Consider the following 17,833-nt stretch of genomic DNA (forward strand, 5'->3'; position numbering starts at 1 on the left):
TCGGATTTAGTAAATATATGAACCATAACTAAGTTCAGAAGATCCAGATGGATATAGAAATATTCCCTCACTCCACATCACTGAAAAGGAATGTTTAGTATTCTTACTCAAATACCTTCATTTGCTAACATTCCACTAGGAAAGCGATATGCATTTCCTTTCTAAATCCAGCTATGTGTATTTGTTTCATATGATTTTTCAAACTATCCACATCCACATGCTACTATGAAAAATAAAAATGCCGTGGGTGGAGGGGGAACTCAGTGGACTATGGTGGAAGACTATGGGTGCTTTGGTGGAGGGAGGGCTGAGGTGTCAAAACACAAGAATGGGTGGAAAATAATGGTACTTCAATAACAATAAAAATTAAAATGCATAATGCCCCCCTTAATCTTGCCCCATCTTTATGCAAATAATATAAAACAGAGAGACCTTGATAGCATAGTGTTGGCCCTATGACTCTATTAGGAAAGAGATTGCAAAAGCAGGTCAGTAGAGACAATAGGATTGATAAAGGACACAGATTCTAAAATCATTTATGAAACAGATACTCCAGTTTGATAGACATTTGTTTTAGGGATAGAAAGTGAGAGAGGTTAATTCAAAAATCTGACTTGTCTCCGTGAATCCACATACAATTATCATTGGCCAAACCTAACTATCAGTTTTAGAATTAGTTGTAGTAGACAGGCATCCTCAACAGGAAGATCTCAAAATGGATTCCTTCTTGACTTTAAAGTAACAATTGCCACTATCAGAAGCACCAATACAAGAAAAGTCTGATTCTGGAGTGTGTGTCAAAAGCACTTTCACATATTGCACTTGGCCTTCTCTATATTCCTAGCCTTCTTCAAGAGGATTTGTTTAGAAAAATTCAGTAGCATAATAACTAAATTTTTATTTTTATTTTTTAAAGATTTATTTATTTATGCATACACGAGCTGAGGTACAGGCCAGAGATGTGGGGGGTAAGAAGATTCAACAAAGACAAAGTGGGGAGCAGAACAAAAGAACTGACTGAAATACACTGCTGAGGGGAGCAGCAGGTGAGACAGGAGAGGCCTGCTGTGCCATGTGGGTTGCTCCCTTGCTGACTGGGGATTGAACTCGTGCTGCAGAGGCTGTGGATTGCTTCGTAGTGCAGTGCTTAACCCCTTGCACCATCAGGGAGACCCTAACTAAATTTTTAGATGCTAACTTAAATCGAGTTGCCTCTGAAAGAAACCAGAGTAAACTGAATCTCCATCTTAGTCTTCCTAACTTTTTCTCAATAGGAAATCTTGAATAAAATGATTGCTTTTCCCTAAGCCTTTTTCCCAGGGACAGCAGTCTGAATCAGAGAGAAAACGCTTGGGCAAATTCATTTATCATCACTCAACCTTTTTCAACTCATTGAAAGAATCATTGTTATTTTTTATCAACCTCATTTTCTTTTTAAATCAGGAATAAAGATATTCTTTGCAGTTTAGGCTAACTGTAGGTGGGAGACCCAGGTTACAATTGGACAGAAAGTGCCATTTAAAATAACATTAAATAATAATCCTCATTCATAGTGGCTAATTTTACATCTGAACAACTGTACTATCCATCATTACAAGGGGTCTATGCCTCTACTAATTTTATTCTTAAAAAATCCTTTCAGAATACTTCTACCAAGTATCGTAGGAGTTGCCTAGCAACGGCTAAGAACAAATGCAAAAAAAGAGTTGATTTAATAATGAACTAAGACACAATCAAAACCTTGTAAAAATGAATTAGATGTCTGCTTTACTCAGAAAAAAAAAAATACATACTATCCCTTGAGTTGATTTTAAATGCAAAAAATTAATAACTTTTTGTGGATCAGCTATAGTATAATGAATAAAAGGGAGTAAGACATGGGAACTGATGAAAAGTAACCAATGAAGCATTCAAGAATTTTTTTTTTCCATTCCACAATGCAGTTTTTTCAGCTATTAGATCCCAGAGCTTATGAATTTATTGTACTCACAGCCAACATTCTGTAGAAATTTGTCTGTGGATATGGAGGAACTAGTAAGAAAGTCATACCTTATCTAACATGGCAACATGGGAAATTTACATTTTCAAGAACTTAATAGATTTACAAGTTTTACCACAGCATTATAGAAACCTAAACATTCAAGACATATAAAGTAATTATCAGTAAGAGATTCTTAGAAAAGAACGAAACTTTAATTCTGAATCCAGCAATTTCTAGCATATGTAGGGTTGGGTTTAAGTTTTTTTTTTTAAGTCAGGTATAACTGGATTGTCTTATTTGCATCTTTGTTTTTGGATTAACAAAGAGGATTTTGGTTGCAAGTAATAGAAAGGTATCTTTAAGCTGGGGAATAAATATTGATGGGTTGGGTACAGATATTGTCAGGCACAGATATTTAGTTTCTCAGGAACAATGACAGTTAAATGCCTCTAGAACATTCTCTTTCCATTCCTCTTTTGCTTTCTGCATAATGGCTTCCTTCTCCCAAAACAGTTCTCTCCACATGGTAGAAATATGACCCAACTGACACTTCAAAATTTCAACACTAGAAAGGAACTGTTTCTCTTATTTTCTGAGAGCGAGCTTGAAACACCTCAGGAAAGGACTTGGATTGGTCAGGCTTAGATAAAAAGACTCTTTCAGGTCCTCGCTGGTGGTGCAAGGGGTTAAGCACCACACTGTGAAGCTAGCCGCAGCCTCTGCAGCATGAGTTCAATTCCAGGCCAGCCAGGGAGCTACCCACATGGCACAGCAGACCTCTCCTGTCTTGCCCGCTGCTCCCCTCAGCAGTGTATTTCAGTCAGTCCGCCTGTCCTGTTCCCCACTCTGTCTCTGGTGAATCCTCTCACCACCTTCACTTCTGGCATGCATCCCAGTTCTTCATGCATAAATAAATATTTTTATATACTTTTTATTTTTTAAGATTTATTTATGCACACAAGAACTGGGGTACAGGAAAGAGGTTCAGGCAAGAGAGGTCTGCTTTGCAATGTGGGTAGCTCCCTGGCTGGCTGGGGATTGAACTCGTGCTGCAGAGGCTGCAGACAGCTTCACAGGGCTGTGCCCAACCCCTTGCACCAAAAGGGAGGCCCAAGTAAATAAATCATTAAAAAAAAAAAAAAAAAAGACTTACAAATTCATCTGTGGTCAGGCACTTGAGCTATAATATGGGTTATCTTCACTGGAATATAAAAAAATATATTTTTTAAAGATTTATTTATGCATAAAAGAACTGAGGTACAGGCCAGAAGTATGGGGGTGAGATGATTCACCAGAGACAAAATGGGGAGCAGAACAGGCAGAATGACTGAACAGTGGGTGAGTCAGGAGAGGTCTGCTGTGCCATGTGGGTAGCTCCCTGACTGGGACTGGAACTTGTGCTGCAGCGGCTGCAGATAGCTTCATAGTTTGTGTCTTTAAGCCCCTGTGCCACCAGGGAGGCTCCATAAAAAAATTTAAAGAAATAAAAATATACAGGAAATATTTTAAAATAATTTCAAATGCTTGCATATTTAATATAATGTCTAATGTGTGTAACTATCATTAAAACTTTCAGAATTAGTTTTGTGCATTGTAAATATTTCAAGAATAATTGCCAATTAAATTTATGCAAAGCAAATATAACTAAAATGTATTGTTTATGTATTTTTAATAACCATGATAATCAGTCATTTTATATGTAAATAATGATCATGAAATTTATAAGATGTGAAATAAATGGCATATTCAAATGAAGTGGCAAAAAAACTATTCATATCATCAAGTGTTCACTTAATGTATATTTCCTCTTTAACTGTAAAAAAATTCCAAAAATGTTTTAAGAGGATATTTGAGTGGGCCTCCCCTGGTGGTGCAGCGGTTGCGCGCTGGGCTGCAAAGCTGCCTGCAGCCCTTGCAGCGCCAATTCAAAACCTGGCCACCTGCGAGGGTCCCACATTGTGTGACACACCTCTCCTGCTGTACCTGCTGCTCCCCTCAGCTGTGAGTTTTGTCGGTCTGCCTGCTCTGTTCCCCGCTCTGGCTCTGGTGAATTCTCTCACCCTCCCACACTTTTGACTGTACCCAGTGCTTGTATAAATAAAGAAATCTTAAAAAAAAAAAAAAGGAAGATATTTGAGTGTGGAGAATATTATATTTTTGTACTGTTAAACAGAAGAAAGAAATGTCCTATTTGGCATTACATTCCAAAAAAATATAAAATAAAAATGAAGAGGAAGAATGGTTCTCTAAAAAGAGAATATATTAGGAAGAAGATGGGAAGACTTCAAGCCAGACATAATGAGGAAAAAAAAAAGTTTGTCCTCTGATGTTTTATTTCTTGGTTTGCATTTTGTGAAACACAATTGACTTGCAATCACTTTATTCACTTTATTCACATGCCCAGGTCTAATTTTCTTTTAACAGATTTAACTTCTAGTCATCTTTCTCTTGTAAGATGGAAAACAATAAGATAGAGATGATTATGTGTTCAGATTCCAGAGACATACAAGATCCTTTAGACCACATAAGAAGAATGAAAAGACAATCCTCATAATTTAGAAACTTAATGATTTAACTCAAACCTCTCTCCAGATAGGGAATAAGCGCCAGTGAATAGGAGTCATATCTTCTCCTGCTGCCAGTCATACATCCCATTCATTAGTAGGGTCTGAATCGATGTTCTGAGTGTTAAGGGGTTGGTCTGAAAGTAGAGGGGGCATAATCTGCAGCAGACATTGCCAAAACACATATGCTAGAGGGTAGTAGATAGCTAAGTAACATTTTCTTTGAAGCAAATGGAATTTAATTCACTTGCCATATTAACTTTCCTTTCTAGAAGTGTCAACTCATTCTTCTATCAGTTTACAGGAAGTTAACTGCTGCCCCTGGGAATCTGTATCTGTCAGCTATCAAGTTCAAACCTTAAGGAGATGAACTTCCTAATTTGCACTTTGAGTGGTGATGTAGCTCCTGCATTATTCACAGGGTGTGTGAACTATTAACAAACTAAAGAATGTTAAAGCTGAAAAATACCCCTGCTAATTCCAAAGTGTTTTTGTTTTCCCCATTATGAGTCATAGTCAATCTTTAACCATTCACAAGGAGAAAACTAAAACAGTTGTTGTTTAACAAATAAGTACATAAATGATCATATTATTTTGCTTCCTGATAAAGGTTTCAGATGAGAGTACTTCAATTTGACTGTTCTCATAATATAGACAAACACCATCCTTTCAAGAGCCCCAAAGCCCACAACATAACCAATTCAAGGTCCTAGCAATGTGCCCTCAGCTTAAATCATCAGTGCTTCCTTCCTATGACAAGAGCATGACCGTCAGGGACATTTCACCATTCACTGGCCACAAACCCAGTGTCTCTGCTCTAACTCTTGCTAAACCTTTGCTGGAAATATCCTTTCATCACATTACCTGCAGTCTTAGAGGCCAGCTCAAATTCTACCACTATTGTAAAGCCTCCCCTAATCTCTGTCCATGACTCCTCCCTGCCCAAGTCGCAATTAAATATCTTCATTCAATCTTTACAATGGTCACAAAAAGCATTTTTGTTATATAACATTTGTTTATTCCACCTGGAATGCATGCGCCAAATTCTGAATTGTGTTATATTTATTTGTGTGAATTTCCCCTCTGCTGTTTGTTCAATGACTCATTGAGATCATACCTGTATCCTGGAGGGTCTGCCAAAGCACAGTGGTTAAATACTTCTTGTAATGTTTGTATACTTCACTAGACTGCAAATTAGGAGAAGGGCATTTTCTTTGAATTTATATTTATATTACTTAGCTACAGCACCGTGACATAATAGATAATGGAAACTATTTGCTGAATGAGGGAATAACTAGGAGAATAAAACTGTTTAATTCCATGAACATGTCACTAAATTTTCAAATACACTAGATCCTACATACCATTTCTCCCCCAGACCAAGGTTAATAAATATGACATCTTTTCAAAGCCATATTGTTTAAAATATCTTCTAGTGAAGACAGAGTCTGTAACTCTGAGAAATTTTGTTTTGTTTTACTTCTTTTAAAGTTATTGACTTCTTCCTAAGAGTGGGCATATACTAATCATATGTGAGAAGTCACATGTGGAGGTCAGAACAAACTGGTATCAAATATAGGGATTGTTCCAGAGATACTATATCCACCCACTAATCTAAACACCCTATTTCTCAGTAGGAGATTCATTCATTGCCTCAACTATGAGATCTAAATGACTAAGTGCACTCATTCGAAGAGTACTAAAAGGTGTTACCTGTGAGAGTAGCCTATATTAGAAAGACCAGAAACAATAAGTGTTTGCGAAGACGTGGGAAAAAAGAAACACTTACACACTATTGGTGGCAATGTAGATGGGTCCAGCCCTTGTGGAAAACAGTATGGAGGTTTCTCAAAATATTCAATATAAAAATAGATCTACCATATGATCCAGCAATTCCACTCCTGGGTATCTATCCAAAGAATGCAAACACACTAATTTGAAGAGGATATGCTCTCCTATGTCACCACAGCAATATTTACCATACCAAGTTATGGAAACAACCTAACACACAAAGTTAGAGGAGTGGATTAGGAAGATGTGATATAGGGTCTCCCTGGTGGCACAAGGGGTTTAGCCACAACCTCTGAAGCTATCCGCAGTAACTGCAGCACAAGTTTGATCACTGGCCAGGGAGCTACCCACATGGTGCAGCCTACCTCTCTTGACTCGCCCGCTGCTCCCTTCAGCAGTGTATTTCAGTCAGTCTGCCTGTTCTGTTCCCCACTCCCTCTGGTGATTCCTCTCACCCCCCCCCACCTCTGAAGTGTAATCCAGTTATTGTATGCATAAATAAATAAATCTTTAAAAAAAAAGATGTGGCATATATATATAATGGAATACCACTCAGCTATAAAAAAATATAAATAAGCTCTTGCCATTCGTGACAACATGGTAACATGTAAAAGGGGGAAATGCTCAATGAAATAAGTCAAAAGAAGGAAGGCAAATACTGAACGATTTCATTTATATGTGGAATGTAGGAAATAAAACAAAACAAAGGGTCAGACAAAACCAAACCAATAAAAACTAAAGGAACCTAACTGTATAGTTGAGGCTTCCAGAGGTGGGGATGGAGCGCAAAGGAGGGAGGCAGCACAAAGGAATATGGTGGATGACTGTGGGTACTTGGTGGTGGTGTGGCACGGTAACATACACTTGAAGGTCGTGATCCTAGATCTCTATACCACACCTTTATTTTTAAAAAAAGTTGTTATAACATATTACTTCACATAGCCCTTCAATCTTTTTGCTTCATCTTTCTCTTTGTATAATGGGGATATCAACTCCACCTCATTGGGTACTAACAAGATATTATAAAATGTGTGTAAGCATGACATCTAGCATTTGAGTGTGGGGAAAAAAGGGAAAATAAGTATTCAGAACTGACACATTTCATGGAGACCATGGTTGTTCGGGTCCGCTAGATCTGTCCAAAGCAAAAATCCTCAAGTCAAAAACTAAATCATAATATATTCCAATTCAAATTGAAACCACCTGGAAACGTCTCCCTTCAAGGCATCATTGTAGTAATATAATGATCAAAATTAATATCATGTGAAGAAATTTAAGAAAGCTAAAGAGGACAAGGCAGGAGAAAGGGAAATCCATCACCCTGGTACAAAGGAAAAGTTTGGAATCAGGCTCCTGATTTCATGAAATTTCATGATTCATGAAATCAGGAGCCTAATTCCACTGCTTCTTTGGGATTTCTGAATTTCCCAAATTAACAGATTCTAGGGCTAACAAATCATATATCCTATTCATTGTCCTTCTGAATCATAGGACAAGAGGAGAGCCCTTAGGGTCAGAATAGAATAGGAAAAGCCTCAGAGCAATAAGAAGGACTCCAGAGATAAGGGCAACAAATTCCAAAGAGGACTAATCAAACACCCCAGGACCAGGGACAACAGGGCATTCCCATTCTAGAACAAGGATGATAAAGAAAAGTATGTTAAGATAAGGGCTGGGATACAGCGACTTAGTTCTGGGTACAGAGACATTCAGGCAGTGAGTGAGGCCACCGAGAACCAACCAATCACACAGACTGGTAGAGCTTTAGATTAATTAGGGAAAGAAGGTATATATTCCCTGAGACACGATTCCACTTTGGCTTCCTTGCCCCTCCTTGGTCTGGTTCCTCCGGCCTTGCAGTCCCGCTTTATTTCTGTTCCTTTTCTCCTCAATAAACTTTTTCTTTCTCTAAAGATATCTGCCTTTTCCGCTTGCCTGCCTGAGCATTTGTGAAGTTCCTGCTGTGGCTTTGTGAGACACCAACCCTTGGAGGTCTAGTGGCTGGGACTCAGCACTGCCACTGCAGCCTGGGATCTGTTTCTGGCTGGGAGACTAGGCCTGAAGACCTGAAATTACAGTTTTACTTCTTCACTTGCTAAGCTCCTCTCTGACATAGGAAGGGCAAGGCCTTATACAGATTTGTTTCTCTGCATCCTCATCATTCTTCACCAAAATCCTTTAGCTTCTGAGTAAAATGATGCTCCCTTGTTTTCAATACATTAATTCTTGTTTGTTAAATTAAAGTTTGATCATAGATAGGGATCATATTTCCTCCAATTTATTACTCAGTTTACCAGGACTAGCCAATGGGAAATAAGATTGACTTTCAGGGTCTCCCTGGTGGTGCAAGGGGTTAAGACATAACCTATGAAGCTATCCGCAGCCTCTGTAGCATGAGTTCGATCCTCGACCAGGGAGATACCCACATGGTGCAGCAGACCTCTCCTGACTTGCCCAGTGTTCCTCTCAGCAGTGTATTTCAGTCAATCTGCCTGTTCTGTTCCCCACTCTGTCTCTGGTGAAATCTCTCATCCCCTATACCTCTGGCCTGTAACCCAGTTCTTGTATGCATGAATAAATCTTAAAAAAAAAAAAAAAAAAAAACACTGACTTTCATTCAGAAAAGTACAAAAAAATCGAATTAGTAAGTAAAATAGTACCAAAATAACTATTGTCTGGCCATTCTAGGATACTGGTCAGGAATAGATGATCCTGGCTTAGCATGTGCTGCTGAATAGATGGAAAGGCCTATGCACAAGACTATGGAAGGTCTTGTTTAATGTAGTGAATAAGGCAAATAGGTTCCTTCTAGAAAAATTGCAATAGGAAAAAGGACAAAAATGACATTAAAAATATTAGCTCAATTGAATATAACATTGTAAATACCTATTTACAGATGGGAAAGATGGTGCAACAAACAAAATGACTTAAAAGTCACTGTCATCCAATCCCATACACTGACATATATGACATACCAGTTAAAATCAGAACAATGGAGAACGTGCTTTAGTTTCACCTGAAATGGGTCCATGATATAGATCCACAGCAATGATAATTTAAAATTTGAGGGCAGGCCACTTTAAAAATCGTTTGCAAAAAACTGGCAAATATAAACAAGGGAATACATAGTTGATCCCTCATTCCAAATTCAGTTGAAAACAGCAGTCCTGGGGCCATTGTTAAAGCACAGAGTGGGCACAGAAAATTGGACGTCTACCCAGTTTTTACTCCCTGAAAAACAGTGGGGGTTTTGGCTAATAGAGCTGTGAATACTTAGTGAAGACCAATAATGAGTTTGCTGCAAAAACAGCAGCTTTCACAGCTTCAGCACTTACAGGCTTGCAAGGAAGGGCATCCCATACCCATGGACATACTTGGTATGGGGTGGAGGAAACACCATGCTCAGAAGCAAGGCTTTAAGACTTGCTTTTTGATGGTTTTGTCACAGGAAGATTATCAGTTGAGTTTGTTCACTGCTGCTTTCACAGCTAGTGTTTTAATATGCCCAGAATCTCTAAGATAGCTGTTAGTACTTAACTTAAATAGAAGCAGGCGATAATTTATATGCATTGTTAAGACAAATAAATAAATCCCCCAAACAGCATGTTGGTTACACAGAGACAGATAGCCCTGGCTTTCAGAATGAGCATCACATGGGGTACACTAACTAGGGGCACACCTTGCAGAGGCCTCCAATTACATTCAATTTTTATTATTCAGACAAAATGCTGTTGCTCCTATGAAAGTCTGTTGTAACTGTGCTTCTTTGCTTCCTGGGACTTTCTGCCCCAGAGGAGGAGGGAATAAAAGACTATACAAAAGCTGAGCTGAACTATTATAAGAACAATTAAGAGGAATGATATCATCTCTTCTGGTGGGATACCCAGCTCAATAAAGGCAAGTTTATGGGGAACATTCTTAAGGATTCACTCCTACAGGTCAGTTTACAAAAAGGAACAGTTATTAACCTCAACTTTGGGGCTGGATGCCTCTGTATATAGCTGCTACAACCCCACCCCAATGCTGCCATCTAAGCTGATTATGAAAGAGTTTTTGAGAAAGACTAACACTGACACCTCTGCTTGGAGTTTGGGGAACACTGGGCCTGGCGCCTGCTTCTCAACTGCTTATTGCCAAAGTGGCTATACTGGCTTCAATGGCCCATGTCAAAGAGCAAAGAGAGGCACTGGGTTAGATGAGGTGATAAGAATGCTTGGGGCAAGGTGCTGAAGAGAAAAGGATGAAAGGCCATTATGACTTCTGTTCTATGAAACATTCATTTGTTCCTGTGATTCTACATGAAGAAACAGAGGGATCTGAAACCAGTTCCATATAGCTCTAAAAACAAACAAGCAAACAAACAAAAAAATCAAAGTATACTTCTTTATTCTCTCATTTTTTTTTCTAGGCTTTTTTGGTTATGGGATGGCAGAATCTTCACCTTCAGAAGACCTTTATGCCAAATGTTGCTAGCAGAAGGAATAATAGATATAAGGATATATTGTGGAGCACCATTATACACTATGGCAGTGGGTCATTAAATGGAGTTCTGGGAACTTGGTGCCTAAGAGGTTCAGTAGCAAGGCAGGAGGTCAATATCTTATTGTAAAACGCGTGCATAGCAATCTGGCAGTGACTAAACACACCAAAGCAATAGAATCTTGCTGGAAGAGGGTAACCACCTATATTTTTTCCAAAGATTCCCATACCAATACCCCTGCTTATCTAGTTCTTCTGATTTTTTTTTCTTTACTACCCCATCAAAAGGTGGTTACATATCCACTCTCCTGAAGCTGAGTGGACCTTTGTGATTGCTCTGTACAACAGAATATGGCAGAAGACATAGAATGTCAAAAATTCTAGGCATACTAGCTTTGTGTAAACATCCCTCACCCATGCTGTGAGTAACCCAAAGTAGTCCTGGATAGTTCCATGGAGAGAGGAGCTAAGACCTCAGTCCATGTCCTTGATTAGCAAACAAAGACAGTATCAAGTTGTCAGCCATGTGAATGACCCATCTTGAAAGTGGGTGCTCAGTGTGCAAGATAAAGTTTAATACCATAAACATTTCCTTTCTCTTTTTACATGTTAGGCCACATCTTGTAATTGTTTTCAGCTGTGTATACAGATAAGCTAGCCTGAAGAAATAACTATATATACTGTTGTCACTGTATAATAAATTTTACATTGTTAAGCAATGACATTAAAACTCTGTATTTGAAAAACAAAACAAAACCTCTGATACCACATGGAACAGAGAGGAGTCAGTGCAGAAAAATCATAACGAAACTGTAGATTTTTGTGAAAGGTTAATACTTAATTCTCTCAAGCCTATAAAATCTGGAGAAGCTTTATTTCATGGTGATAGACAGCTGCCAAAGCAATCCAGTCATAGAAGCTGGATAACAGGAATTGAACTCTAGTATTTTGGAATATATGAAAGAGCTCATGACAAGACCCTAGTGTGGAGGAACTGGGTTATGGAACCGGTAGGTTAGTAAAGATGCAACATAAGTTTCTAGACCTTGGGTGAAAACGGCACAGTCCCAGGAATCAAGGTATATGTACATTAATAGGAACCTGATTATGGCAAGTTTGATTTGACCTGAAGCTCAAGAAGTTAATTGGCCCCAATGTGAGAATAGGATGGCCTATCCTTAGAGACTAGAAACCAAACATGTTATTTCATTGAGTTTTATACAAGTGCATATGTGCCATTTCAAGATTCTGGTGTCAAAATAGCAAATGAGTTTCAACTCTCAGAAAACTCTGATTTATTAGTAGTGGTTGCCTAGAGTAATATGTTAAGAAACACTATGAGGCAGCATCCAGACTCAGCAGGAAAGACTGGGATACCTGATTAATGATGTCTTTCAACAGTGCAGAAAAAGCTACAGGACATGCACACCATGCATTCCTAACCCTATGTTAAAAGTGACTAACTGCAACATTATAATTGTGGCCCTCACCACTGGACTCAGAATAAAAGCAAATGCAAAATACCTTGACTGCTTTACACAGTGTCAAGTATTTAACAGGAATTGAAGGAAGGATCTAGAGTCATTGGATTAATGTTAAATTTATAGTCTGAACTTACTTGTATTATGACTGTAGTGGAGGGAAGGCGCAGTGCAGGTTTTCTATGATCCAGGAAGATGGGCAAAGGAGAGCCCTGGAGCCCTCGGTGGCTTTTCAGATGTTTATTGAGCTTTTTACCAGGTGCACGCCAGGCAGGGGTACCAGGGGGCTCTCTGGCATTTTCTCGTGGCCTTTGCTTCTCTTTTGCTCTTTCTTTTTGCTCTTCCTCTGGCATCCCTGTGACGCCGCCCTTATAAGCCCAGTCTCTCAGCCCAGGTGTACCCACTTATGCATGCCCACACCCCACTCCAGGTGCCTGCCATCAGGCAATCATTGAGGACCGCAGGGATCCATCATCAGTCCTAATGGCAGGAGGGCAGAAAAGCCTGACACTTTTTACCTTACCCTACACTCCCCCTGACCACTCTCACTCCAGACAAACATAATTAACTACCTAAAGGAATTTAAATAGAAAATCTGTTCCAGGAAGCTAGCTCTCACTACGGTTAATTTCAGGAGCTGTCAATAAATGCCATAGCCTATGGGAATTTGGGAGGCCTATTTGTACAGGGTTCTTCCTAGATTCCATTATCTTTACATGACATGGTGTAAGGGCAGGACCGGACACGGTGCAGGTTTTCTGATCCCATGCAGACTGGGTAAAGGAGAGTCAGAGTCCTCAGTAGTTTTGCAGGTTTTTTATTTTGGGGTTCACCAGGCATATGGCAGGCAGGGGTGCTGGCTGGGGGCTGGGAGGCTGGCAGGCCTCCCAGCCCCCAGCAAGTCTTCACTCTATCTGGGCTCTCTGGCGTTCTCTGCTTCTGCTTCGGCTTCTCCTTCAGGTTCTGCTGCTGCTGGCTGGGGCTGCTGGCGTCCCCCGTGACGCCGCCCTTAAAAGCACAGTCTTAACTCAGCTGAATCCCATCTACCTATGCCCACACCCTATTCCAGGTGCCCGCCATCAGGCATGCATTCAGGACAAGGATCCATCATCTATCCTGATGGCGGAAGGGCAGAAAAGCCTGACATTTTCTTTACCCTACAGTCCACCCCCTCAGGATTTTCTGCCATACAGTCTATACAATACAGTATATACAATTTTCTAAGCAAACAAACAATGCAGCCATGGCCACAAAGCAAATACATCAAATAACAAAATACAACATAACAAAATACAACAGAACACAAATAAGTCCAGGCAGGGCACCAACCAAGTGCAAAAGACAATTATTGGTACCAGCAGATGAGCCACCAAATCTGCTGCCGAAGGCACTGCTCATATAAGGGAGGGAATCACTCACGGCATCTACTATAACATACCAGGAGCCGTCAGGCTTCCTGGCCTTCTCCGGCTGTAGTCTAGGCTACAAGGCACACACAGCATCCACCCCCAGGATGCACTAGCTCTGGGATTGGCAATTTTATTCTGTTGGGGGTAATCGCCAACCCTCAGGGTTTCTGTCTGCAGTCGCTCCAACACTCGGCCTTCATGGCCACCCATGCGACTCACAGACCCCTGCACTCAAGCCAACCCACTGCACAAGCACATGGGTCGGGGATCCAAACTCTGCATTCGGCTTGGGCTCCACCCCAAGCCACATTCCCCACCCATCCCCAAGGACAGGTTCCTCAGCTCCTCACCCTCGCTCAAGAATGAGCAGGGCATCACCCACAGGTGATTTTACGAGACTCAGTTCTTCAGCATACCCAGGCTGCTTAACAGCCGCTCAGGGCTTCTCAACTTATCATCAGTACCAGCTTTTGCTTTCTCAGTTGGCTTTTCTCCACCTGGCCACTGGCATACACAGGCTGCTTTTGGCCATCTAGGCCCACTGGCCACCCCCAGATTCTCAAAAATAAACATAACCTGCTAAGGTCCTCCGCCTTCTGGCAGGATTGTCAGTCCAAAATCATCAGTTCATCAGTCTATCAGTCCATTGGCCTCTCCCTGCTTCAGCAATGGCCTGCTGCCTCAGGGGTCATTGGCTGGTCCTTTCCGGTGTCGTTGGCTGGTCCTATCCGGTGTCGTTGGCTGGTCCTTTCCGGTGTCGTTGGCTGGTCCTTTCGGGCGTCTCCTTCACGCCAGGTCTCATCCTGTAGCTCGTGGACGTATCCATCTTCTATACCGCCATGGTGCCTCCAGCGTCGTCACAGGCAAAGTCTGTTCTCCTTAGTCCCTCCAGGTCTTCGGAGGGCTCCAATACCCGTCTGCATGGATCTTGCCGACATACGCCAATTGTAAGGGGCAGGAACCGGACACGGTGCAGGTTTTCTGATCCCATGCAGACTGGTAAAGGAGGAGTCAGAGTCCTCAGTAGTTTTGCAGGTTTTTATTTTGGGGTTCACCAGGCATATGGCAGGCAGGGGTGCTGGCTGGGGGGCTGGGAGGCTGGCAGGCCTCCCAGCCCCCAGCAAGTCTTCACTCTATCTGGGCTCTCTGGCGTTCTCTGCTTCTGCTTCGGCTTCTCCTTCAGGTTCTGCTGCTGCTGGCTGGGCTGCTGGCGTCCCCCGTGACGCCGCCCTTAAAAGCACAGTCTTAACTCAGCTGAATCCCATCTACCTATGCCCACACCCTATTCCAGGTGCCCGCCATCAGGCATGCATTCAGGACAAGGATCCATCATTATCCTGATGGCGGAAGGGCAGAAAAGCCTGACATTTTCTTTACCCTACACATGGCAAGCATTTGTTTTTGTAATCTACCTATGAATTATTTTCCTTCCCTTTGAAGTCCCAGACCCATACCTAATTTTCCTTAGTCCAAGATAGCATGCATACCCCATCTTGCCAGAATATCTTTGGAATTTTATATGTCTGAGAAGATTAGATTGTCCATTTTTTTGTCTTGTTAATATGTTTGATGTTAATTTAAGAAAGAATCTATAAGACTATAAGAATAATTTTCCTCCCCAAAGACATCAAGAACCTTCACCTACTTTCCATTCTGGGTTTCCTGGATTGGGTCAAAACAGCTCATTTTCATATTTGTTTGTTTGTTGTAATATTGAGACATCCATTATATATAAAGCATTTTTTAAGGACACATTGTTGTTAGAAAGCTACCATTCTACATCAATCTGCATGTGTAGTGAAATAGGTCTATTTGCTATATTCCAAATAATAGGCATATTTTTCCATCTCATTTTATAACATAGTCTCTATGCCAGCAGCCTCTGATCTATGTCCTCATTCTCTTTTAGCCTCCCCTATGGAATTGTCTCTATCTTTTAGAATCCAGATCTTATAGTTCCAAGTCTGAGTGAATACCTGAAGGAAACTACTCTCTCCCTTCTTAGAGTTTTTCTGACATTATGCTTTTAGGAATTATATTCCCAGGTGCCTTTGAAAAATACAAATGTTGGCCTATGTAGGTAAGTGTAAAAGATATCAGGCTTTTCTGCCCTCCTGACATTAGGATTGATGATAGATCCTTGCAGTCCTGAATGCATGCCTGATGGCAGGCACCTGGAGTGGGGTGTGGGCATGTGTAAGTGGGTACACCTGGGGTGAGAGATTGGGCTTATTAAGGGCGGCATCACAGGGATGCCAGCAGAACCACGAGAAGAAAAGAAGAGAAAAGAGCAGAGAAGCAGAGCCCGCCAGAGAACGCCGGAGAGCCCAGAAAGAGTAAAGACTTGCTGAGGACTGGGAGGCCTGCCAGCCTGCTGGCCCCCCAGCACTCCTGCCTGTCATGTACCTAGTAAAATCCCAATAAAAGCCTGAAAAGCCACCAAGGGCTCCAGGACTCTGTTCTCCTTTACCCCATCTGCTCAAATCATAGAACCTGCTCTGTGTCTTCCTACCCCTACAACCTCCCTGGTGGCACAAGGGGTTAAGACACAAACTATGAAGCTGTCCACAGCCACCACAACACGAGTTCAATCCCCAGCCAGACAGCACCCACATGGCGCAGCAGACCTCTCCTGTCTAGCCTGCTGCTCCCCTCAGCAGTGTATTTCAGTCAGTCTGCCTGTTCTGTTCCCCACTCTGTCTCTGGTGAATCCTCTCACCCCCCCCACACACCTCTGGCCTGTACCCAGTTTTTGTATGCATAAATAAATAAGTCTTTAAAAAAAAGAAAAATACAAATGTCTGATTTCTTTATACTAGATCTTAAATTCACTCACTCCCTTACTATATTTTCCATATAGTAGGGGCACCTTAATAGTTTTAATTGTCTTTATTAGGCTATTTCTTTTGCTATAAAATATTTTACTGACTGACTCTAGAATTAAGCTATGAATGGCCAGAAAAAAAAAATAAGAGCACATTAATTTTCATCGCGCACGAAAATTACCCAGATGCATTTCTATCTAATCACAAAGCAGGAATCAGAGCTCAAAGGGTATTTCTCTATTTTCATGACTTAGATGATTTTAAGTTACAGATTTTAAAGAAGCAATTTTCCCATTTACAGAAAATTTCTATCACCTATTCCATCTCTTAGACAAAGTTAATTTTTTTCATTTCACAATAACAAAGGGTTTTCAAAGAAATTTTGTCCTTTTTGACTTCAATTGAAGATACTGTTTCATCCAACTTGTGTGAAGATTTTAATTTAATCTAAAAGTCAAATTAATAAAATACAATACATAGAAATCAGTTCTACCTGATGATTTCATTTGAATATATTGCAGAAGACTTTAGTTCCTTAGTGAGTAAAACAATTAAAACAATGCAGTCCTCTTAGGAAGAGGGAAAGAAAGGAAATTCTTTAGTCATGAAAAATTTGTATGGCTTCAGTGGAACTGGAGGTACATTCTTGTTTCGAGACTTATGTACCACAACCTGGAATTACATTTGGCCTAGAATTAGATTATAATTACCTCTCTAGCCTATATATCTTAATTGACTCGGTGATAATCCTTGACTTTTAATGTTTGCCATGAAAATGTTATCCATTTTGTATAATCTTGAGTATTTTCCCCCCAGATCCCAATCTGTTGATAATAGACTCGTAAGAGTACATAAACACCAAAATGTCTAGTACAATGTGAGTGTATCAATACTAGATCCCAACAGAACACAAGAAGTTCCCAGAAAGAAGGTAGAAGAAACATCTCTTAATATGTGGGAAAGTTATTTTGGAGTCAATAAAATTACTGTAAATGACTCTTTTTCTGAGTTAAACTTGAAATATGGCATTGATAGATACACTTGCATGGGAAACCCTTAAATTAATTCATTAGTTATAATTCCTCTAGTCCAAGAGTGTCAATATTATTTTTCATTATGCCAATGTACAAATCTTGAAGACCTAATAGAGACCTTGTTACCTTAACAGAAAACAATTTAAGGCATACATTAATGATATTAAAAGATTGAAGGAAAAAATGATCATTTAACTACCAGAATAACACTAACCAATCATATCAAATTCACATTGTCAATAACCTTCATGGCCAGACCAATATATATT

General features: G+C 40.4%; 1 protein-coding gene across 10 annotated transcripts in view; it reads right to left on the reverse strand.

Moving 5' to 3' along the window:
* The window catches only part of LINGO2 (leucine rich repeat and Ig domain containing 2), a 1,109,656-nt gene that overhangs the window by 753,212 nt on the left and 338,611 nt on the right, over positions 1 to 17,833 (reverse strand). Inside the window, exon 1 of one of the 10 annotated variants that reach the window (XM_054689321.1) lies at positions 12,434 to 12,664. The exons of the other annotated variants lie outside the window; for them this stretch is intronic. The gene's annotated coding sequence lies outside the window, so the exon portion shown is untranslated. Of the gene's footprint in view, positions 1 to 12,433; positions 12,665 to 17,833 lie in introns of those variants that run through there. 10 annotated transcript variants of the gene reach the window in all.

This window comes from Talpa occidentalis, unplaced genomic scaffold, assembly GCF_014898055.3.
Source record: "Talpa occidentalis isolate TD23 unplaced genomic scaffold, MPIMG_talOcc4v2.1 talOcc4.7, whole genome shotgun sequence".
NCBI classification, from domain to species: domain Eukaryota; kingdom Metazoa; phylum Chordata; class Mammalia; order Eulipotyphla; family Talpidae; genus Talpa; species Talpa occidentalis.